The following is a 19,091-nucleotide window of genomic DNA, read 5'->3' as shown; positions in this document are numbered from 1 at the left end:
GAATATGCCAATAAATTATAAATTATTTCCTTTTCAGGTCCAGACAATGCCTTGACTCGAGATAATATCTTGAGCTGTCTCTTTGTGTGACTTTTATGTCAAGCTTTAACAAACAAAGAAATTCTCCCCACATATTTTAGTCAGAATTTCACTCATTTCAACTTCTTCACCTTTTGCTACCATCAAGGTTCTAAAACTGGCAATGTGAGGACCCACTTTGATTGTTTTTCCAGATCAAAAGGGTCCAGTTGGCATTCAAAAACATGCCTTTATCAACTGATAGCCTGCAAACAAACTGGATTTTTAAAGTCCAGCTGGGCTCTCTGTAGCTCATGCTTCAAAAACAATTTAAAAAAATCCTTAATTCAAAATGTATTTAGAATATTCAGCAAATGCTGCAAAAAACCATCACAGAATACTGATCACTGTGATACAGTGACTGTAAATTGCTTACAGAGATAAACGGCAATGAGTTATGCAAATAGAATTATAATAATGTGAATGCAGAGAAGGAAAAAAACCAGTATAATTTTTATGTAGTCACTTTTTTAGAGCAGAGCTGAAGTTAAAATTTTGAAACTTCTAATAAATTATACAGTTATGACAGCTGGGCTGAGCTTTTACTGCAATTGGTCTTGGGGGGAAAACCATAAATTCAACATTTATAGATGCTCCAATTTGACAAGTAACTTAAGCATGAGCACTTGTCCTTGAAGTACATACACAGTGGCACTAATTTCAAGGGCTTTCAAATGGGGCACTTATTGAAGTGCATTGTTGAACAAGAGAGACAACTGCAGATACTTCAGGGTTCATGGTCCAGTGCTGAAATCCCACACTAAAGCATTTATTAAAGCAAATCTACTCCGTTAGCTTCGTGACTAGGTCAGTAAGAAGAGCAAAATAATAATCCATTACATTGTTATATCTTGTATTTTTTAATGCTATAATTTACCTAAGAGTAGGAAACTGATATTTTTATTCAAAAGCCTCTGCAAATGACACCTTCACAAAAGCCTTCTCTTTTTTCCATGTATCCAATGGCTTTCTGTCTCTTGGGAAGTGCTTCAAATAGTGTCTATTTAATTCATTACTATCTACAGTCCACCAGCAGCTGCTGGTGTCCTAGATACAGCATTCAAAGATTCTTGCAACACACTCATTTTTTGGGTTTTCTGCAGCTGGCATGGCATGGACCTAAAATTGAATGTGGCTGCCATGTGCTGTTCCTGCATCTCAAGGGGGAGTGAAGAAGCATTTATGCCCAGCACAGAGATTTGTACTTTCTTGCCAGGCTCCCATCTGTGACTTAGGCTTGCAATATATATTTTCTCTTGGAAATAAATAAATTCAAACTATTTTCCTGCTGAAAGACGTATATAGTGCTCATTCCTGTTGCTCCATGACCAGAAAATGGAGAGAAGGACCTGGTCCCCACAAAAGGCATGAAGTGCATTTGTACAGAACAGTAATCTCTGGACTATAGCAATACTGTCTTAATATTGTCTTGTTTTTTTTGTTTTGGTTTGGGTTTTTTTTTTGTTTTGCTTTTTTGTTTGTTTTTTTCTGACCCTATAAATCTTACACTTCCAAAAATACCACAATTATGGCTTCAAAATAATAAAGGACTGAAATTATAAAATAGGGAGAGGTTTTCACTGTTAATGAGGCTTAAATATAGGCATGCCTGAGTTTCATAATGTGGACTCAACAACACTGAAATCACAAGAAAAATGCTTGTTACAATGTAATGCAAACTCACTGTGATATTTGTTAATTCTGTCCTTCAAATTATTATGTATCTTTTGGAGTTAAATCTATTTTTTAAAATAGCCTAAAGATTGTAGACTTGTAAGCATATGGCAGGGTTGCTAACTATTCTTTTATTCACACACACATCATATTTCATTTAAATAAATATTTTTGAATTTCACTCAGTGTTGTGATTTATATTTCAATAATTTAAACTGATCATTATGTGCCAGACATACAGATTCCCTCCCCACAGCTAACACACCGGGTGCTCAGACTCGCCTGCTGGCTAACACAAGTCATTTAGGAAAACGCTCCAGAGTAAATATTGTATCCACACTAGATGCTTTCCATAACGAGTTTTATTTACTTTGTAAGCAGAACAAGTAGCAAAATCCTCCTGCAAGCAACTGATGAAGGGATGCAACTGGGACACACTATCTGGAGAGCCAACTAGCAGTGATGGTTGAGGGTTTTTATAAACTGCTACTAAAATAAACTGCTTCCTTGAATAACTGTATTTAAAAACCAGAACAGATTTTAAACACAGATACGTCTGAGCTCCTTTTAAACATTTTACATATAATTTCTCACTCCTGTGAGCTCCTTCTAAATTTTTTTTTACTAAATTGTAATTTTATATTATGCTGTTTATCTCAGATCCCAGTACTTAAATCTCCATCTACCTAAATAAACCACAATAACACATGTATACAGTTAGGTCAGATGTAAGTCTGCAACTTCCAGTAGCTACAGAGACGTTAAAAAATATTTCAAGGAGATAAACCATGCTATGGATTATAAAGAAAAATAGTAAAAATATTATCTCTTATAGATGAACAAAGGGAAAAGGAAAAGTAAAATCTAATAAAAAAAAGAAAAATACTACACCATGCCAATATAGGAATTAAACCATTACAAAACTAAAGAAAAGCCATGCTTTTCCTCATTTCAGGAAAAGTCAGTGAGGCAGGAGTTAACAGAAAAACCAAATAAATCTGAAAATAACATAATTAAATCCACTTGTTTAATCTCTCTTTCAAGACTGATTGGCCAATATGCATGTCTAACCATTCCTGCTATGAGTGGAATCACAATCTGAGCCCCAAAGGATGAAAAGATTCTGATGGCTTAGGCTACAATTCTTTGTGTATCAGACTTTTTCTTTCACTGTTACCATGAAGATTTGGAATAATCATAGTGATTACTTGGGAGTCTTAACTGTAGATTTGGCAGCAATTCAAAGCTATGCTGCAATTTCAAGTGGCAATAAACAGAGGATATTAACATGCATCATTTGCACTGTGTCTGAAATATAACCCCCTCCCCTCAGTTTAAGTCCAATCAAAATTTAAACTCAAGACAAATTTGATCTTAATCAGCACTTTCTCTAAAACAAGGCAATTTTCTAACATATTACAATTGTGCTGTCTCTTTCAGCTTCAGCAACTGATCTTAATTTTAATTGTAGCTTTTATTTTCCTTTCTATTTCCTTAGTATTACAAAGGAAAAAAAAAGCAAAAATGTCCATGATGAATAAACTTTTACACTCACAGCATTTGACTTGCTATAGGAGATTTCTGCAGTAAGTGGTGAGAGAGATGAGACACATTATTTTTTAATTCTATAATCCCCCATAAGGTCAGAAATCAAGACACTCCTTAGCACTCTATACTGACCCTGAAGGAAGAAACCTCCTTTGGGCAGAGTAAGAAATGAAAAGAATATAGAGACTCTTCATTTAAGCTCAGAGCAGACATGCACTGAGAGGCCAAGCATGGCCAGGAAGAACCTCAGCCACCCCCAACAGGCTGAACTCCCTGGACATAGAGGATTCACCTCTGGGGACACAATCCTAAAGAATGCTGGACCCACTCCAGGAAAAAAAACCCTTAATGATGTGAACTTACAAGACATCCATACTGAGGTCAAATAATTGCAGAGAACAATTCCAGGGAGGGGTCATCAACAACTACTCTGAACAACCATCTTCCCAGCATCTCATCACCCTCACACTAAAGAACTTTTTCCAATATCCAATTTAAATCTGCCCTCCTTCACATTAAAGCCATTAAGAATGTGCAGTGCTAATGCCTAGGTGGAGGTGCTTAGCTAAACTGGAGACAAGGCTGCTGAGCTCAGGGCATCACCTGGTGACACCATCACAGAAACCTCTGTGCCTACACAGTTCTGAAAATAAATGTCTTTGTGCCAGTATTCACAGAGCTGCACAGCACTGCAGTCGTGCCCTCAACATTTTTAAGACTAACTAGCTCATCTATTTTTCTTTGGTTTACAATTTATGTTATTCATGTGCCATTAGATACACTTGGCTGAGAGAGAGATTACTAAAGCACCTGGTCCCACTTGTAAATGAGATGTTGCTTCTCAGGCAGCATCCATAAAACACACAAAGTGGACTGCAAAGGGTTATGATTTTTATTTTGGATGGTATGTGAGACCTGATAACTCAAGAGAGGCTAAGTGAAAGTGAACTATAGTTTTTTTACTCTCAGAGTGGTGAAAAACAATAACTAAAAAATCAACCCAAGGTAATTCCAAGCAGAAAGTAAACTAAAATGTCTCCCAGATAGCAACTTAATCTTGTAGATTTTCCCTGGAAGTTGCATTACAAAATCACTCCACACAAATGTAGGTTATAAGTGCATCTAATAAGTCTGCTCTGTATCCAACTGAATTGGGTGGAATACATATGGAAAGGAATTAACATACACCCCAGAACAGTATTTTACTTTTTATATTAAGCATTCACAGCTTCCTCTAGAATTGTTACTTTCTCTTGAAGAATCCCTTTTAAGTCACACAGAAGCATTTCAAAACAGCAACTAGTCTCTAGGAAAACCACCATAAGGGAAGGGAAAATGGGAATATTAAGGATGATTTCTGAGAATTATTTGCTACACTGATCACATAATCTCAGGACACAATCAAAGGCCACCTGAAGCAATCCTGGTGGAGCTAGTGGAAAGCATGTATCACAGTTTCTTCTCCCCTGGGTTGTGGTCAGCTCATTAATCATTTGGAGTATCACAACGGAAGGTGGAATATTTTTTATCTAGTATCAGCAACATATCAGGCACTTTAGGATGTGGAATGAATATTTAGAGGTCAGAATCTTAAAAAAAAGCTGTTTAGCAACTGGAACAGTTGATAACACATAAGACATACTGAAGAGGCAGTGAACATCACAGCTAGCACCTTAACAGAAAAATGTGTTTGGAGTAACTGGACAGAGAACAGCTGGCTTACACTGCACCTAGGCAAGCCTGAAATAATATAATCAGATCATAAAAGAAAATAGTTTTGAAATAGTTGGTTTCCTTTAGGGCATTCACCACCGTGAAATCAAGTTTAAGGTGCTTACATATCATAATAATGAATGCCCAGAGAAACAGCTACAGATGTTCTGATTGGTGTTGATGAACAGACTGAAAATTCTGCCCTGTTGGCAACCCATATCTTCCTAAATCAGCCAGATCTTTTCAACTGAACACCTCAAAGGGTGATGATGCCACTATCAAGGGGATACCAGTTACAGCTCAATTCATCAGTCTCCTCACTTAGAGAAGGGTAGGACACACAAGCTGATCTTTTACTGATTCCTCCACAGGAACAAACCTCATGCATCTATAACCTGCTAGAACTAAAACATCATTGCCACTTGACTAGGATGACAGTGTGAATTTTCATGAGAAATGCTCTCTTCAAAATCATTTCAGAGCAGGACTTCATGCTGCCAGCCTGAGAATTCAAAAAACCTTACACACTTTAAGCAAATTAAGAATTCCTGTGATATACTAAGAAAGGCACGAATATGCCAAAGAGAACAGTAAAAACAGAAGAGTCCTTTAATCTTCCTGCAAAGCTCAATATTAGCCTGGCTATTGCTAATTCTTCAGCAAAAGTGATCATTGGAAGCACCCCTTGCACACTCCTACATCTAAAGTGAGCAAAACAATGTTGAGATGCTTTGAGGGGTGGTCCCCATATTGGTTTATTCACGTATTCACAACTTCCATGTCATCCACTATACCAAGAACTAAATCAGATGATCTTTTCCAGTATGCTCTAAATCAGTGGTTGGAGTGGGGAATAGCACTGGGGAGGGCATAGCACCAATTCTTGTCACAGCAGGGGAATGTTCCCTAACCTGGTTTTATATTGCCCATAAAATAAGAACATTTTCTGTGTCTCATAAAAAAAAAAAAAAACAAAAAAAAAAAAAAAAAAAAAAAAACAAAACTAGTTGTATTAAAAGCAGAAATGGGCAAATTTCACTCTCCCCCACCAATATTTCCATAAACATTAGTATTTACAGGACAAAACAGGCACACACTGATCTTTTTAGCTTAGGCATTCACAGAGTAATCTAATTCAAGAAGTTATTTTGTAGACCTCCAACTAAACTGCAAATATTTTCTGCCTGAACACATCACAGGGCAAAAATATAAACAATGCTTTCCAAACAGGATAATGGATGCACAACAAATGACTGCATATGTGATTTGATCTAAATTAATGAAGGAACAGCTCAAACAGTTCCTAGCCACCAGTCATTAATTTGTCAACAGCAAAATCTGCACTAAGCTCAAAGAGAAATTACATGGATGGTAATTAGTGACAGGGACAAAACATGAAGGAAAGAAAGGCAGTTGTGGTGGCTAAAATTATCACTCATATAGGATTGATCAGGACCTCATCATCTTCTGTAATAGATAAACACTTTTCTGTCTTAAAAACACTAAACGTGTGCCTTTTGCTCTTTTATTATGAATCTCAGCTCTATTATAAGGCTCTATAAGAAATTTCTGGCAAGACTACGAAAAGGAGCTCTCAAAACATTGCTCTGGGGAATCTCACTTTGCACAATTTTCCCCTTCCAATCCCAAATATTCAGCATGTGTTTTCCCAAGCAAAAGTCTTCCCATAATGCACCTGAGACATCCCTAACATCAGCTGAGCATCAACTTCAAGCACATCCATTCCTCTCTTCAAGCTTTACAGAGCACTTCTTATGGAGATCAAGGTATTTAATGACTCTGTCACACGTTATAAAGAATAAGTAGCATTTTCCAAACTTGTAGGTGAGAAGTGTGTGTGTGTGTGTGTGTGTATGTGAATACACACATTTGCAAACACAAACAAGGTCAGGAAACCAGATGGCCACTTCCAAAGCTGCTGAAGCTGCTGACTCTAATCACTGAGAACTTTGAAAGGCTCAGTGACTGGGAGAAGCTCCTGAAGCCTGGAAAACCAGAAACATCATCTACAAAGTGCTTCAGATGTGTCTCAAATGTATTTTGCTGTTGCCCATTTCCATATCTAAAGGGGTAGCTGGCACTAGGAAATGAGCTGATAAAGTCCTTATCCTTCAGGTAGCACCTGATTCCTTTTGAAAAGTGTAGGCACTCCCTGAAAGGAGATCTGGGTATAGTTAAAGATTGAACAGCTCTTCTCCCCTAGACCATGAGGGAAAACACAAACCTGGGGGAAAGGCTGCTCTGAGCAAGTCTAGGTCACAACAGATTATGTGGGTTTGAAGGAGAATAGGACACAGAGAAAAAAGGGAGAGCAGCAGAGGCAAGTGCTGGAAAAACAGTAATTATTTTTCACTTGAATTTGGCCATATCTCCATTATGTAGGCTACAAAGCTTAATTATAAAAGCTCTTGCTATTGAAATATTTCTCCTTATCTTTGATATCCTGTCCAAATGGACTGGAAAAAGCCCCTTGAAAAGCAGAAAGAAAATGTCTTTTAAAGTAATTTTTGGTCCCATTAGGGTGAATCTCATTAATAGAAAAAGGACTTCACTGAAGAATAGAGCTTTTATATTCAGTAGCATACAGTACTGCTGTGCCTGATTTTAGCAGCACAGCAGATAATAAACCTTTCTCCACTGGGGCTTAGATTTTCACAGTTGTAAAATACCCATTTGATATTGAGGTAGGGTTTCAGTAAATACAAATACCTGGTAGTGGTTGTTCTAGTTTTCTCTGGGTGTAGACTGGTGCTTTTGGAAGAGGATGTTTAAAATACATTTTCTGTTGAAAAGCATAATTTTTTTCCATAACTGAAATGTACTGCTGAACACTTAAATCAGATTTATGAGCATGATCCCTAGAGCCCATGAGGAACTCTGGGGGAGAGAACAGCTCCCTTTGGGGATGCTGCACATAGTTAGAAAATATTTGTTGGGATAGAGATACTGCCTTTGTTCATGAGTTGTTAGAGCACTCTGTGTCATTGCAGGAACAAGTCCTGGCCTCATCCCAGTTGAATGCTGCAATTACTCAACCTTAGACAATTCTGTACATATTCTCACACATATGAGAGAGAAAAGGCTGCACATCACCCAAACCGGACCAGAAGTAGAAATAACATGCTCTTGCTCATTTGCTACATTGGAAAAATTCAGGGCAAGTGTTATTGTTTATATTTTTGTTCCTGAGAATGTTATTTGGACTCTTTTCCACTATACATTTTAATAAGTCATTTAAAAGTGAATACAAACGTTAATAAATGAACGCACAAACATTTCTACTAATACCCTTTTCTTCCTTTTACTAATATTTAATACTCTTTAAAAGCTTACAGTTAAACTAGGCATTTGTTTTTTTGTTATTTTGTTTGGTTTTAACATAGTATTTTACTGGAAATGGGAAGTTGAGAAGCTTGGCTCCTAGCAGTGTGTTTAGAGACAGAAAGCAGCTAGGAAGATTTCAGGAGCTTTCTCTTTTGCCAAGAACATTGCTAGAGACTCAGCTACAAATTATAGCTGATATGGAAAAAGAAAATCCAGGCAGCACTTGTTATTTTCCTTTCTAAGACAAGCAGCTACACAGAGCTCTAAAAACATGAGACCAAGGTTAGTCTTGGAGTTCCAATTCTGATCCCAGTCAGATGGAACTCTGCAAACTGACCATTTTGCAGACCCTGGGACTGATGCCATCTAAAGCAGAATCCAAACAAAACATCAGCCTTATCACTGCTTTGGCACTTACAAGATTTTCCAGGGGCTCTTGTGGCTGTAGCATGAACATCTTATGAGACTTTACATTTATCACAGTTTTTCTACATTCCCCATCAATATCAACAAGATGGGAATAAAAATACATGTCCTTTGAGTGGTGTTAAAAGATGAGTTCCTGCAGTGTTTGGAAGATAACTTCCCAACACAGCTGAGTGTCCCTGCTGGACCTCCTGTTTAGGAGCAGAGAAAATGCTGTGATCACAAAACTAAAAGTTTGCTGCTCTTGGAGAAGCATTTATGACATTTGGAAGAAGGTTGTCCTTTGAAAGAGGGGGCATGCAACTCAGGAGGACAACAAGGACATCATGAGGTTATGCAGGGAGAAAACCAGAAGGGCCAAAGCCCAGCTAGAACTTAATCTGCCTAATGTAATACAAGCCAGAAAAAAAAGTAAAAATGCTTTTGGTGGCTTTTCTTATGTGTTTTGTTTTGGGTTTTTTGTTGTGGTTGTTGGGTTTTTTTCCCTGTTTGCATTAGCCCTGTAAATGACACTGCACTTTCTTATGTATATAAAATCCTTTCCAGTATAACTTGTCCAGCACATCTTGTTCTTCACTTCTATGCTTTAAGCCATTGCAGTCCAGGACCACAGATAAAAAATGTAAGAATACTTACAGACTTTTTATTGATTGTGTTTGAGATAATGCTTCTAAAAACTTGTAAGCACCATCAAATCACCATAATACAACACAATTAACTGGGTGGAGGCCAGTGTGAGCAAGCCATAAAGGATGAGACATAAAAAATGAAACACTGGGATATATAAAGAGCCTCTTTCACATAATTAAAAGTTAATTAAAACTCACAGTATAATGTATATCCAGAAAAAATGGCCTTTTGTCATTTCTTCAAGTCCATTTCTTGAAAGAAGCACTCATCTGAGACTGCAACCCATTCCAGAAAAGTAAATAGAAATCACAAAATAATCAACAGCCTGTCCCAGGTGGCATACTAATTTACTGAGGGTTCTTGATAATTGATTGCAAGTTAAACAGTTCAGTGACAGGCAGGGAAAAAAAGGGGGGGAAAAAATCCTTATTTATTCTCTTGCCTGACAGTGTCTCACACTCAAATCTACCTCGCTTCATCAGCTTGCTCCTAGGCATTTCTTTGAGAGAATTAATAAGTGGACAAGAAAAAGTTTGTAGAGAAATAGACTATAAATTATTTATTGTTACTGAAAATAAAAGGGCTTATAGAACTCAGAAGGCATCAAAGATGAAATATTTACCAAAAAAAAAAAAACCCACACAAAAAAAATGCCCCAACCTCCCCTCAGAAAAATGAAATAAAAAAATAATCCCACCCAACAAACCTTCACAAAAACCAAGAGAGAAGTTAAGCCTCATTCAAGATGAAAGATTGCCCAGGTGGATGGATGGCTAATTTCCCCAAATTGCCTCTGAACCTTCGTGATCTGTGAAATAATTTGCCTTTGATAACTAAACAATATACTGTATGTTTACACAAAGGATGCTAATAAAAATGTTTCAGGAAGAATAACCAAACTTTCTCTGAGTTTTAACTGTATAAATCCAGGTGGTGATTTGGCATGCAGAAATTATACCAATGTTAGAATTCAGAAACAAAGCAGCTAGAAGACCCCACCATCTAAAATGTCCTCAGCATGCCTGTAGTCCTAGCTAGGTTTTCAAAGGGCTTCAGCACATCCATTTCTCTGTCAGACTGATTAAAAGCTGCCCAGGGCAAGCCTTTCTCCCTGCTTCCCATCTGGACAGTGCCAAGCTCAATCATACCTTTGCCTAAATAAATACAATAAATAAATAAAAGTAAATAAATACAGCTGCAAAAACTAGACTGGTCACACCCAGTGCTAAGAGCAGCTGAGAGTTTTTTTGAAGTGATTTTTTTTTTTTAACCCCAAATGAGAACTTGATGATTTTTAAAGAAACAACAATTATTTATGGCAAATTAATTCAAATGAGCTGCACACTGTCCTCATTTCCACTGTCATATTCTGAAAGCAGCTCCACTAATTTTGTTCACTGTACTACTGCTGATATACTAGTGGTGTGATTTGCAAACTGACCAGCATCAGAAATTCCCAACTGCAGCATCTTTTATGCTTTTCACAATTTTTAGAGAATTTAAATCTATGCCTACAGAGAAGCCTGGGTCAGTTTAGCCTCCTATTCTGAGCATCTTTTCCAAGGTTTATCACTAGGAAGAGTTTTCAGTATCCTGGAGCTACAAATGTGAACTTTACAAACAGCATGGCCGTGGGTATTAATGAAAGGCTCACTGTGATTTGGGCTGTTGGAGTACTGCAGACAAGGAGAAAGAGAGCAAAAGGGAGCAACACAGGTTCATGCCCCAAGAACCTGAAGTGGCACCATGCTAACAGACAATAATCACTGCAAGCAATTGAGAAGCTGAACTGCTCCCCTGGAAAACATGGTGTGACTGAGAAATGTCAGATTGCCAACAGCTAGTTGAAACAGGATGAAACAAGAAGTTGAAGTTATGCATTTGGAGTGGCCTATATAATTTCTGAGGAACATTAAATTCTTTCTCTCAACAACAACATGCCCAACCTGTCAAACCTCAGGTAAGATGTGTTCATCTGGATGCCATCTCTCTCAGTGACACTGAGGTCCCTCTGCTGAACAGGGCACAGCATTCCATAGAAATCCAACCAGTCTGGGCAGCTACAGCATGATGACAATATTGTTCTAGTACAAAACAATTGTTTACTTCTTTCTTATCCATATTCAAATTTACAGTGAGTGAGTATTTTTAGTCTTTCAGTTTTGAGAATTCAATTTGTGAATTCAGATTTAGGCCATAGATTCTTACAGAGCATGGAACATACACCTACTGCAGATAGACACTTTGCAGGAGCTGGCACCTTAAGGTTCAATGTAGAACAGATTTGGTTTCCAACTAAAACTTGTTCTAGAATAAAGCAATTTTCCACTGAAAAAAAATAAAATCTGTCTTATATTGAGACACTTTTCAGAAACAGGCAAAAGCTAAATTCTGCAGCCTACCCCCTGTTCACACTGTAACTCATTAACCAGAGGTTGGTTATCTCTGGTTTCTACCAGTAAAATGAACATGAACAGTCTTTACATGTCTGCAGAGCTTTGGAAATATTCACGAGATACAGATCATGTTACAATATTCATTTCAAGTTTATATTGTCACTGGTGTCCAAGATTTACCATGCTCAGGCTGGAAATTTCTATACTTTGTTCCTCCAACCCCAGATATATCTTTTGATTTCCCTCCATTATTCATGTCTAAGTGAAACTGCAAGTTGACAAACTATTGCTGAAGGAGAAGGAGAAGAAGGAGAATGAGCAGTGTAGGTTATGAGTAATTTAAATATGCATCTCCATCAAAAGTTGCAGTTAAAGTGATTTCCTGCTGCCCTCTATCTTTAGCATATCTGGGCCTCCCAGGGAAGCATTTGATTGTCTGCAGTTCTCATTAGGTAGCTTGATAGCAATGGGTGATCCTGTGATACTATAAATCCCCATGAAAAATGGTTTGGCTTTATGTCAATATTCTGTCTACACTTGTCTTCAGAATTTAGGAATGACTTAAGATTTTTTTTTTTTAATCTATTCCCAAATCCTCTGCTATTTTTAATCAAAACAGTCAACTGTGACCTTTGTTAATTCATACTCACTATGCCAAATATAAAGGGAAAAAGCACCTTCAAAAGTTTCAGGGTACTTTTTGCAGTGTAGTTATGGTAAAAAACCAATTTGTTGTGGATGGTGTAACATAATGGAAGCTGACAAGGTACAATAACTGTTTCCCAGAGCACACTGCACTCTGCAAACACAGATCCAGAGGCAAAAACCACACAGCTTTTCCTGAACAGAAGATTTGTAATAAAATTACATGCTCACAAAGCCTTCCATCTCAACACAAGACCCTAAAGCTATGCCAACTCTTCTGGATGTTGAGATGAGTCTCTGCAGCCTCTCTGCTGAAGGATACACTCAAGAAAAGGAGCAGTAAAGATGCCTGCCCTGCTCATACACCAGAATATTAGGATAAATTGCTTTATTGGTAGTTTAAACAAGATTCACCAGGATATGATCCTTGGAGCCCAACAAAGAGGTGCTGTGATGGACAGGCAGCAAAACAAGGCATTAGAGATCCCAGGCTGTATTTGATATTCTCTCAGTAATTCAGTGTAAGCCTTGGGGGAGTGTTTACCTCACCTCTCTGTGCTTTGCAATACCCATCAACATAATGTAGGTAAATGCTTATGTGCATTGCAGGATTAATGTGGTGAAATAAAAATATGCCTTAATATTAAACTTTCCTTTGCTTTAAATACTCCAGAATATATCTACTTACACTTCTCAAAAAAATAACTACATAGGTTTCATCCTCTGTGGGTTCATTCTCATTTTCTCTGCTGGAATTTTCACCATTTAATGTAAAACTTCTTTTGCAATGTGCATAGTATAGATCAAAACAGTAATCACTGAACAAGAAAACAAAAACTATTGTGAAGAAAAATAAATATCTGTGCTGTTCAAAGCAGTCTCAAAAGCAGATTTTCCATAAAGTAAGTGAATCTTCTATTCATGCAACTTCATAGCTCCCTGTAGAAATGACAGAGCCAAATATGAAGATTGTTAAAGCTGCTGAAGCTCTAAATCTTTACCCTGAGAAATAAAATCTCTTCCTATAATATCTGTTTTAATCACATTTGCCAATATAAAAATTGTGGCTAAAACAATGAAGTCCAGATGTATTTTGACCTTTCAGAAAAACAGAGTTGGAGATCTAAATAGCCTTTCTTCAATTTAATATCAGGAGGTGTTTTAGGGAAATAACTAATCATTCCTTATGTAAGGTGAGGCTGCAGAATCAGATCTGCCATGACTATCTGTTGAACTAAAACAATTTCTGATGAGTGTCTTGTTATTCAGAGGTGTAAGAAAGGCCTTTGAGCTGGTTTATCCTCCATAGGACACCAGCACTCTGTGGTTTTCATATTATCAAGAAGTACTCAATTCAGTGTGAAAGTTAACACTTTTACTAGTACTCCATTTCCCCCATCCTACCTGTTCTGACTGAAAGTTAGCCAATAATCCTATTTTTAGTTCTAGTAATTCACTCTTCAGATTCTCACCACTCTGAAGAAAGACCTGAATCACAATGCTCACCATTATATTATAAAATATGAATGGATTGTACTTGAATTACTCAATAAAAAGGAATGAAAAATTATGTCAAATCATGCTGACTGTAAGTTGGTCTAAACCTTTCTTTGACTCAGGAAAAGGTCAATCTATCAGCACTGAGAGCTTCTGGGTGCTGAGTTCTGTGTCAGTGTATTGGAATTAATGAAATACAGACTGGATACAGATTCTTAAAAATATTTTTCAAGGAAACATTTGTGCACAGTCTTGATCTGATGTTTTATTAAAACATACACACTTCTGTAGTCTGCAGAGTACAGAACTTTAAGTGTCCCTTGCAGATGGAAGAGAAAACTTGGAGGTTGCTGGCAGTTGTTAGCATTCCCTTAGACCAAACCCCAAAAAAAGATTTGTGTTCTGCAAAGACAGTCTTCCTCATTGAATTAGGGAGTAAAAGGAAAGCAGAACTACAATACCCATGGAACCCCATGGAAATAAATTAATAAATACAGAATTTACAACCATTGCTGAATTATCAGAATAGTTTTCTTCCCAAAATCCTTTAAATTCTGAATAGCAATTTGGAAAACAATAAGTATATAACATAGATTTCCACCTGAAATTTTAATCTTATAAAAAGAAAAATGGATAAAATGAACAAAAAATCAAGTATGAGTCTTACATCAGAGCAGTTCTAGTATGTTCCAATACAAGACTGAATATATACCATTGCAGAGAAAAATGCCAAATAATCCTAAGATTTAAATTATTTTCTTTCTATTTACAGAGCAAATGTATTTATTTACTAGAGTAATTTTAAGAATCTTTGAAGAACAGTATTTGGCTGCTTGAAAAATATTAAAAAGTCATTAAACTGTGGCATTTGTACAATTCATGTAGACAAAAACTGCAGGAAATCTTAAAAGTCATGCTGCCTTCTGAATAATCACTGGGAATACCAGCATTACTAACACCACATCACTAGCTACTCCTCAGTCACAAACAGCTGTAATTAACAAATGATTGGAAAATGTGAAAATGTATCCTCATACTGGGCTACCAAAATTATTTTTATCACCTCAAGAGATGCATAAAAAAAGACATGTCAGTAACAGACAAAATTTTCCTTCCCAATTCATACTCTATATATAAACCACTCCATTTTCACCAAACTGGACCTCTATTTACCTTGCTTTCAGTAATAATTATAGATACAGTCAGTCTTGCATGAGAACAATGCAGGTACATTTTCCCTTGTTCATCATCTCTTTACTCTCAGTCTTGCTTATTTAATTACATTTACATTAGAACTTGCTACATTTTACAGGGACAAACCATTTTACATTTCAGTTGTGGCTCTCAGTAATTCAGCTCCCTGCTGTCCAGACACATTTATTTCTTTATTCTCATTAGAGTGCTGAATTAACACATACTCCAACATTCAACAAGGAGCAGCATTTTAGGTGCCTTGATCTAACACTACTGAATCATTGACATGACATTGCTTCCTGAATCAAAAAGTCTTCCTTGTCAAAAGCAATCTCCAGCTCCTACACCTTTCTGCTGATGCTCTTCTTTTCTCTCCCTGCTCTTGTACCAGTCTTGATTTCCCCTGGAGAGATACTCATCTTTTTTCAATCCCACTTGGCTTTGTCCTTCCCTGTTAGGTACTAACAGAACACTTCTGCTCCTTCTAACTTTGATTGTCAAATGTATCAGCTGTCTGCTCAGAAATACTCACAATTAAAAGCAGTGAGATGCTGTATAGAAGTATTTGAAAGGAAGGTGTGCAGAGGATGGAGCCAGACTCTGCTCAGTGGTTCCAACCACTAGGTCAAGAGGCAGTGGGGAGGAACTGATGCACAAGAAGTTCCACCTGAAAAATGGGAAGAACTTCTTTGCTGTGTGGGTGACCAAACACTGGAACAGGTTGTCCAGAGACCATGTGGAGTCTCTCCCTCACTGGAGATACTTCAGAACCATCTGGACACAAACCTGTTCCATGTGCTGTAGGATGACCCTGTTGAGCAGGGAGGTTGGACCAGATGACCCTCTGTGGTCCCTTCCAACCCCACCCATACTGTGATTCTGTGATCCTGTCCCAGAAGGCTAAAATACAACAAATGTATCTGAAGGACTTCTGAATACTTCTATAACTCTTTACAAACCACAGAGGCTCAGAAATGTGAACACAGAGAAGGAAAGAGATTCTATCATTGCTAATGTAAAATGCAAATAGACTGAAAGACAAAGGAAAAATATTACCATTATTCTCCATGTTGTGAACTGATGGAGAAAAATAAAGATCAGTTTTAAAAACCTCTTACCTTCTACTACAGCATGTAAACAAAGACATGGCTTTGAAAAACACTGAGAAAAAAGCAATTCCTTTTGTGACACCATTAATTTTCCCATTATGTCAAAACTTGTTACTCTAAGCCCTTGAAAATCTGGCCTTTTGCTTAGGCACTAAGCAATTTAGATAGTTCTTATCCTTGCCTACCATCCACCAAATCTGTTCCCAAAGGGATTCTATGACTGTGAGGTCTGTTGCAGAGCTGGGTATTAATGCAATGCATTTTCTGTTTCACTCAAGAACTTGATGCCACATATTTCTTAGTTTCATATATGTATATATTTTATGGCAGCAAAATGCCTGTTCTCAACATGTGTCATGAATACCAAGCACCTGTAGTATAGTGACATTACTCCAGAACACCACCCTATTCTTATGAGTAACAACTCATCCTTTCCATCAGGTGAGAAAAAATAGTAACAGTTTCTGGTCTCAGATTACAGCTGTGATGTGGCTGATGGGAGAATATTCTGTTTAATGGAACGACCTGTGTTACCTTTTGTTAGGGAACTGTCAACTGTGAAAGGCTTCATTAAAAAGAGAGAACAAATGAGCAAGACAGAAAAGCCCTTTAAGAAAGTTGGGCTGTCAGATTTTCTCCAATGAAAGTAACAGTTCTTTTCACACTGCTGTGTGAACTGAATTATATTTGACATTTACTCCAACTCAAACCTACGTAAAAGTTACACAGTCAATCAACATTCATTAGAGTCAAGCAGATTTATTAAAGTGTTTTTCTCTTCCCTTCTTCACACCCCCACCTTTACAGATCCTCCATCAGTAACTTTCCAATACAGCATCATCCAAGACAGTCAACTTTCTGCTGAGCTCTGTGCATGGCAGATTCTAGCTTAGAAGGTGGTGTGTACCTATAAAACTTCAGAGATAAGTTAAATTGAGAGGCAGGTATCACTGCTGATGCACAGCTGACAGATGAGCATCACTGCCCTTTACAGGACCTGTCCAAAGCTTTGTGATGGCAACCCTCTGCTATCAGATATTTGCCACCAGGGGTTTCAAAAGAGTTCAAAAGCTGTAACATTTGAAATTCCTACTCTGCCTCCCCAGCCTCTACCTCTTAATCAGGTTTTGATAAGCCATCACTTGTACAGCAGGTTGTGAACTTACAGATTAGACAACAGAACACACTCAGCTGTGCTCAAAGCATGACAGTGCTGGTCTCAGTGCAGTGAACTGGGGTTGCAATGTGATAGCATTAAGCTGTGCTCCTGCTCAAATGCAGGGCGTGCTTCAGAAGGCCAGGTAACTGAAAACCTTTTATCTCTGAGACATAAAAAAGACAATAAAACCCTATTAAAAATATGAAAATTCTGCTGCGTGTCTTAATATTAACTCTGAGCACCTGAAAGTGCTGAAATACATCTATTATGAGACTTTCATTTGTTGGAGGAATTGATCTAAAAGGCAGCCTGCAACACATATGTAAACAGCTGAGTCAGTCATGCATTAAACTATTGACACCAAACAATTTTAAGCACTCATTTACTATAAAATGGCAGAGCAACTGCTGTATTTTTATAAAAACCTCACAGCTCCATACCTTTTAAGTCTAGAAAAGGCCACTACGACAGTCTCTCATGGGAGAAACACTGCTGAAACTGCATGTGATAGTACTGTAAATTTCAAGCATCATTTTCAGACTAGCATAATTTTGCTGGGTTGCTGGATTTTCCCCAGATCTCTGCTAATTACCTCTTTAATATTATGCTGCCTATATTGTCATATAATAAAACCCATGATCTAAACCTTCAAAATGGGAAAACTTTATTTCCTAGAAAGGGTGCACTACACATGTCCCATTTTGCATATAGTTCATCCCAAAAAGCAGAACAATCCAAAGATCAAGAGGGGCTGGTGAGAGTCATACTAACACCATCCTACTCAACATCATATCATGCAAATCTGCCATGGGGGGTGTATGAATACTTCAGCTGTTATCAGAAGATATTGGGACACCATCAGTATCCAAGTAGTCTCCATTTATCTCTACATTAATGGAATCCTATTTCAGCTGAAGAAAGGTCATCAGCTGTCAGGGAGTATTAACCATATTAGGAATTGCAGAGGCAGTGGTGGCAAATAAATTGGGCTCTTGGAGTATGCTGTATTTTTTGCCTGAAGCTTATTTTCAAGAAATTTTTCAGTGCCATCAATTACATCAACAAAGTAAAACACCAGACTTGAAATACCCACTCTTTAAAATAAAGAAACAAAAATTCCAGTTTACACAGTTCCTTCCTTTAGCCTGTCTCAGAAAATGAACTCGGCGCAACCAAAACATTCTCTCTGGCTTTAGGACAACAGCTGGGAGAAAAAAACCACAGAAAGATCACAAATATATATGGCTGTCAGTTTTCCATCTGAGCTGTTCACTAAACAACTTATCTTGGTTGAAATCCAAAAATGTTCCATTAATTTTAATGGAATGACTTTGGAATTAAAGTAGCATGGAGCACAATTTGCACAATTGGCTCCTTGATGACAGTTATTTGCAGAAGGGAAGCTGTTTCATGTAATCAGTCTGAACACCTGCTTTTGTAATCAGCCTGTGGAATCAGAGAGACTACATGATTACTACCAAACATTGTGCAGATACATTCTGGGAGAATTCATTGCTATTTCACAATTTTAATCAAGGTGGCAGAAAAAAAACCACTAAAGAAATGAAAATAAGGTTCCATCTCAGCAGCTATTAAGAGGATGGAAGAGAAGCATGAATTTTGCCTGAAGCCTGTTTCTGAAATAGATTTAAAACTTTTAAATCAAATTTTTCCACC

General features: G+C 37.4%; 1 protein-coding gene across 1 annotated transcript in view; it reads right to left on the bottom strand.

The window, feature by feature from the left end:
- SORCS2 (sortilin related VPS10 domain containing receptor 2) overlaps positions 1-19,091 on the bottom strand; it is a 523,907-nt gene that overhangs the window by 112,410 nt on the left and 392,406 nt on the right. The gene's annotated exons all lie outside the window — the stretch shown is intronic.

This window comes from Oenanthe melanoleuca, chromosome 4 (assembly GCF_029582105.1).
Source record: "Oenanthe melanoleuca isolate GR-GAL-2019-014 chromosome 4, OMel1.0, whole genome shotgun sequence".
Classification (NCBI taxonomy): domain Eukaryota; kingdom Metazoa; phylum Chordata; class Aves; order Passeriformes; family Muscicapidae; genus Oenanthe; species Oenanthe melanoleuca.
Note: the sequence above shows the minus strand (reverse complement) of the source record. Positions and strands in the feature narration are given on the sequence as shown.